The sequence below is a fragment of the Alligator mississippiensis genome, chromosome 9 (genome assembly GCF_030867095.1).
Source record: "Alligator mississippiensis isolate rAllMis1 chromosome 9, rAllMis1, whole genome shotgun sequence".
Classification (NCBI taxonomy): Eukaryota; Metazoa; Chordata; order Crocodylia; family Alligatoridae; genus Alligator; species Alligator mississippiensis.
The window spans coordinates 4,661,259-4,667,454 of record NC_081832.1 but is presented as its reverse complement, the minus strand read 5'-3'; positions in this window follow the sequence as shown (position 1 = coordinate 4,667,454).

The window sequence follows — 6,196 nt, the reverse complement described above, 5'->3', positions numbered from 1 at the left end:
TAGAGCAATTACACACCAAAGGATCAAACTAGTACATCAAATATACACCTGCACCACAGACTCCATTAACAACACATGTCCTTTCTCGGGGAATGTACTGATGATCCCATTTCAGCTAAGGAGGGCCAGTCACAAGAGCACCATCGTGACCCAAGAAAGGGTAACGGTTTTTGAGGTGTGAGGGGAGTTGGGAATAGTTTTCACTTGGTAATCTTGCTGACCTGGAGACCATAAGACTCAACATCCCAGTTTGGAACAGGCATGCAGAAGAAGTGGTAAGTTATCAGATCATTCAGCTTTAATGCAATCCTCACACCAAACTTATTTACAGAAGAAAAACCTTATTAAGGAGAGGTAAGTCCCCCTGCAGCCTTTTGTATTTTTTTTCTGTTCTTCTATGTTTAAGGCATTCAGTAACACATGCAAATCAGCAATGGCATGCACCATTGGCCTATTATGCACCCAAACATGGCAACTACACGTGTAAGAGAGGCATTTGCATTCCCGTGCGTGGCTCTGAAGAGCCGTGGTAGATGAGGGCGAGATGGAGCTAACCAACATAACACCGACACGGCTACAAACGGCATGCAAGATACCAAGCATAATGTTCTCTCCCCTGTATGTAACTCATAATCTGTTAGCAACGTTTCCTATGAGTTACCTTCCTTTAAACAAGGCTCATTCTTATTCTATATAGCTTGGCAGCATCCCTTTAATTGGCTGTTTAATTATCCAAAAATAATAATAATAATAATAATAATACTACATTCTTATTTGAGAATTTATGCATCTGAATTTCCCTGTGATCCTATTAGTTGCGATTGTCTTTTATTGCATGTTTAAGACTCTCCAGAGAGTAAAATTCCTGTATGTTAACCCTTCACAACTCACATTTTGAGTTAACAGAGAGCACTCATTACTACTTATTTTTAATTGCACAAGTGACTGTGTTAATCACCAACTGAGCAGAGCTGTCCGTGCGTGTTTTACCCAACAGAGATCACCTTCAATAAGGAGAGTGCTGTAAAAAAACAGTCTTTCCAGTCCGAGCTAATAGGTTAGTCCAGATTCCAACAGAGGGAGCTATTAGATTTGGGATACATCAATTCACATCTAGATTGAAAACTTGTTGACTTGGTTCTGAAAATCTGGAGAAAACGGTGCAATTAGGATTTGAATGGTTTCCTTGGTCCTGAGCATCCAGAAGACAGGCAGGAATATTCCCTCCTGAAGTTTCTGACCTCAGGTATTTGTATATAGATACAGGCACATCCTTCCCTGGGTATATTCTGTTATTTGCTTTTCTTCTTCATATGCACGTTCAACTATTGCAGTGAGAAACGAGCTTAGGGAGACACTTTATTGGGGGTAGAAGTAATTGTAAATAGCAGCTGAAACCTGAACATTCCCGTCCCCTCCCAGATCTGTAACAGCCTGTGTGTATGGGCATTCAGGTTTAACGTTTCACCCTTGCCCCTTTGGGAAACAAATGATGAGTACAGGTAAGGAGTGGTTCTGGGATATTAGTAGGGGGAGTCAATAGGGCTGTTTCTATTTAAATTGCCCAGAGCACAGTCAGCAGATGACACACGCCCCGGGGTGCTGGATAGATAGCTTTCAATTGCAACTTGCACGCCTTTAAATCAAATATGCATTTAAGCAGAGTAAATACAACCAAGGTGCAAATATCTGCATTGAGAAAAGGTGAGCTCAGATGCCAGCGCTCTTTTCTACTAGCGCTTTCCTCCAGGACTCTGAAGTTGGATTTCGTCAGGAGAACAGACAGCGCCAATGCCCATCCGAGGCAATGGACCCCCCGACTTCCAGGGGCTCCAGAGCATGCCCCAGAGACACAAGCACGACCACTCTGCCACAGACACCTAGCACGATAGCTTGCAAAATGCCAGCATTTATTGCCGCTGTGACCTACTGCACACCAGGTCACGAGGAATTTTCCATTTCAAACTTTAATGTAATAATTAAGATGTCTATTAAGGCCTTTACAGATTGACTGCTTTGTAATTAAAACCTTAGGGGGAGGGAGGGGAGTGCAGCAAAGGGCATCAAAACCCTTGCCAGTAATTTGAAATCCCCCTCCCCGGTTTCTCTGCATTTATTTGAAATCGCTTTCCCTCTTTATGTTTTTGTTCATCATTTGTTCTCACCCTAGGTGATGACCAAAGAAAATCGAGGGAGCATCAACAGCAGCCTCTGAGAGCGCGGATGTGACTGGCTCTCGCTAAGACCATAAAGAAAATGACTTTTCAGGGTGGTTGACAATCATTGGGGCTCCATTCTGGCAGAGCATGGAAAATCACCTCTCTCCCCAGCTGCCTTGTCTAGTTGGACTGTAAGCTCTTCGGGGCAGAGACGCTCTACGACAGTGTGTATGTACAGCAAAAAGCAACTAGCTCTGCAGGGGCCCACATCTTGGAGTGATGACTTATAGGATACAGGAATACGACACACAACTTTTAGGATGACACTTCAGTGGTTTCTCCTATGGGCCCAGCACTCCAGCCTCTCCGATCAATACTGGATGAGGGGCATGCTAGCTTTTATTCCAGTAATGAATGGGGAGAACTTCCTCATACAGCGATACAATAATTTATCGCTCATTGTAAGGACTGAAGATAATTAGGATGAATCCTAATACAATTTTCTAAGTGTCTATGTGAACTAGCAGTCTACTCAGAACCCATGGAATTACAACTGGTGTATGTTTAAAAACCACCCCAAACACCCCAAACTTGAGATTTTGCTCAAGGTTGCAAATATAGATGCAGCGTCTCCGGGCGTGCAAGTAGATGCTGCAGAAGCATTAAGGAATCGCTGGAATCCCTTCCCAAATCCCTTCCACCCATTTTGTACCCCTGCCCACCAGTGCAAGTCATTCTTGCACGTTCAAGTCAAGACCCCGCGTAATCTCCCGGAGCTTTGTCATGAACCATTCTCTAATCAATAGTTTTTAATTTCAGCTCCGAAGAAGAGAAAAAAAAAAATCCCATTTCAGGGGAGACGGTGGGAAGGTACACGTGTAGCAATTATCTGCAAGAATTTTATACAAAGAATTATAAACCTACCAGAGCATGTCCTGCATTCTCATTAATGGAAAAGAGTTAGCGGTTGACAGGGGAATTTCCAGTGCAACTATTTCGGCTCATTGCAGCTGTTAACTTCCTTTCATGTTTTCTCTCCCCTATCGAGCGTCCTATAAAAACGCTAATTTATAATCTCTCCTGTGTGCGTGTGCGAGTTGGAGTGAGGGGCACACTTTCAGCAACATGATTGTCGGGCCTTTAAGTGTTCTGTCTTTTGGCATCTCTCCTGGGGCCAAGCTGAGCAAACGGCGCAAATAAGGCCCCTTCGTGCTTCGGGATTACCGAAGCGAGGTGGGCTGCCCGCTCTCCCTCCAGAAAGAGCCCAGTCCTGCTCTCGCACGCTGTCATCCTTGGCTAGCTCCGCTGACTTGGATGCGCTCGCCCCTGCTGCGTACCAGGCAATGGGAGAAGGGACCGATGCCCATAAACTCTGCACCACAAACCTTCTGGAGCCATTGCTTTCTCTTACTGACACATTGCGCTGCCTCAGGCCGTTGACTCTTGGACTGCCTGCCTCCTGCCATGCCAGTTCTGCGTTCCCGTCTCGCATCAAGCGGGCCTTTATTTCTCGCTTTGCGAATTGTCCCGGTGCCGTGTCAGGGATGGGATGGTTCCCCTGAGCTGCATCCTCTGCTCTTCCTGGCAGTTTCGCGGCAATTGCTTTGCTACTATTTTGCTTCTGGACACAAAGCCAGGGCTCTTGCAGCAACCAGGGATGCAGAGATGCCGCCATTTTAAACACGGCTCTCCCTGCTTCCTCTGACAGCACACCGCCGCTCCTCCCCGGCTGTTCCTTCACATAAATCACAAACCTGTTATTTTCTCCTATGCCCTTCATGCCATCACTTGGTGTTTGGTGAGAATTACACAGGTGCAGGGGACTGGACTGGGTGACATACTGATATCAGGTGTTTTGCTGAAAGCCTCGACTCCTGGAGTCATGGGATTATTGAAGTTACTGTGGTTTTGTTGTTTTTTTTCAAACTCCTACCACTCTTAGTTGCAGAGAAAAGCTTGACAGGAGAGGTTCAAACACCAGAAAGCAAAGCAGAGACACACAAGCAGTATCATTCAAAAAATAAATATATCATATATATCATTCAAAAAATATATATCATTCAAAAAATGTCATGAATCCTAATACAATCCTGTGATTTTTAAGCTTAACTCATGCTCTTGGCATTCTTGGAGCTGACCGTGCTGTGACTACAGCATCGCTCTTGATGTCATATTAGTTAAAGCAACTTTTCCAGCTCATCCAAGCCTTTAAATTTCATAGATTTTATAGATATTTGGGCTGGAAGGGACCTCAAAAGATCATCGAGTCCAGCCCCCCTGCCCCAGGGGCAGGAAGTCAGCGGGGGTCACAGGATCCCAGCAAAATAAACGTCCATTTGGCTCTTAAAGGAGTCCAGAGTAGGTGCTTGCAAGGTGCGGTTGGGTCAGCATCAGACCAAGAAGCGTGAGCGAGAATCCAGAGAATGGGTCGTAGCCTCTCAAGACCTCTAACAGACTCAAAATGATCTGCAAAGCAAAGCCATGCCCCTGCATATTTCTATTGTTAAAGTACAGTTTTGGAGGATTTCCTGCCAAACAGTGATTCCCAATATACTCCCAAGCCACAAGATTAAGTGAAAATGGTCAAAGAGCTGAGATTAACTTGAAGTCATTTTGTATCACACAATTGCTCCTTGTGGCTCTCTTAATAATCATGAAATCTGTATTCTCCAATTGAATAGCCTCCTTTAATACCAGATTTACTGGGCAAAAGAAAAAATTAATAACAGCCAGGACTCTAAGCAAGAATGCAGTCCAGGATCAGAGCGAATGGGGATGGGTCGAGGCAGTCGGCAGCTACTCATAACTGTGTCATTTATGCTGCTCCCTTGTCTTTACATTGCATTTTGTCTGGGGCACAATCCCACCTGTACAAGGGTTGCGGCTGCAGCTTCCTCCATGAGCCACGTAGGGCAGGGAGATCTTGGAATAAAACCCCAGTCCCAGCCATTTAGTGTTACATAAACCTACAAGTAGGGCAAGCACTGCAGCAAGGAGGGCGACCCGGGAAGCACTTGTGCAGATTTGGGCATAGCTGTCAGCAAGCAGAGGGAAGAGGCCGGTGTGAAGGTAGCCTGGTTGGTTCCAGTCTCACTATGGCACCCGGAGGGAGGGAGGGAGGGAGGTCAGGGCCAGATCCAGCCTTCCTGATAACATTTAGGGGCACGTTTTTAAAGGGGCCTCTTACTCTGCCTCTTGCTTGGTGCATGCAAACAGCAAAATTGTATGTAATTGCTTGGTGCAAATGGTGTGTGTCTCATGGTTAAACCATGGGGAAATGTGGATTCAGCTCTGGAGCAGAACCTCTGCCTGGTTCATGTCTTCACAACAAGCAAAACTAGACTCTCTCCTCACCAAACTCCGGCTAGCTGAGGTTCGAGCCAGTGCGCTGGAACGAGGTCTGTTCTGCATTCACTTTACAGGAGGGACTGTGAAAGAGGAACAGAGAAGGCAAAGTGGATTATAGTCAATGAAAACCAGATGCAAAGTTGAGCTGCAAAGGGCGAGCTGGCCAAGGTTCATTCGGTCCCAGCAGTCAGCATCTCCCATGTTCCCCCCAAAGCAAAACGGAGCATCCTGTGCTGTCTGGAGGAGGCTCTGTTCAGTGCCCGAGCATCACCAACCCAATCCCATTAGTCTGTGCTCATCTCCAAACTAACAGATAGGTCCCTGTATGAGGATGGCTGTGAAACTTAAGCGGAGCTGGGCCTACTCATAAACATTAAACTACAAAATATTAATGACTATTTTCATTCAAGAGGATGTAAGATTGCGGCTGGGACCTTCTGAAAAGAAATAGGGAGGCACCACTTCCAGTTTGCAGCTGGGATCTTCTGTAAAGCAATAATGAGGCATCACTTCCAGCTTATCTTACTATACCTATGATGATTTGAAGCAGGCTCCTACGTGTCTGGTATGTGAAGTGTCTATCCTTGATTAATTACTATAGTAAATATTTCTTTTAATTAACTAGTGTTTACATGCAGAAAGAGACAGTCTCCATATGGGTTTGATAGGTGTCTCCTCTTGATTTACTC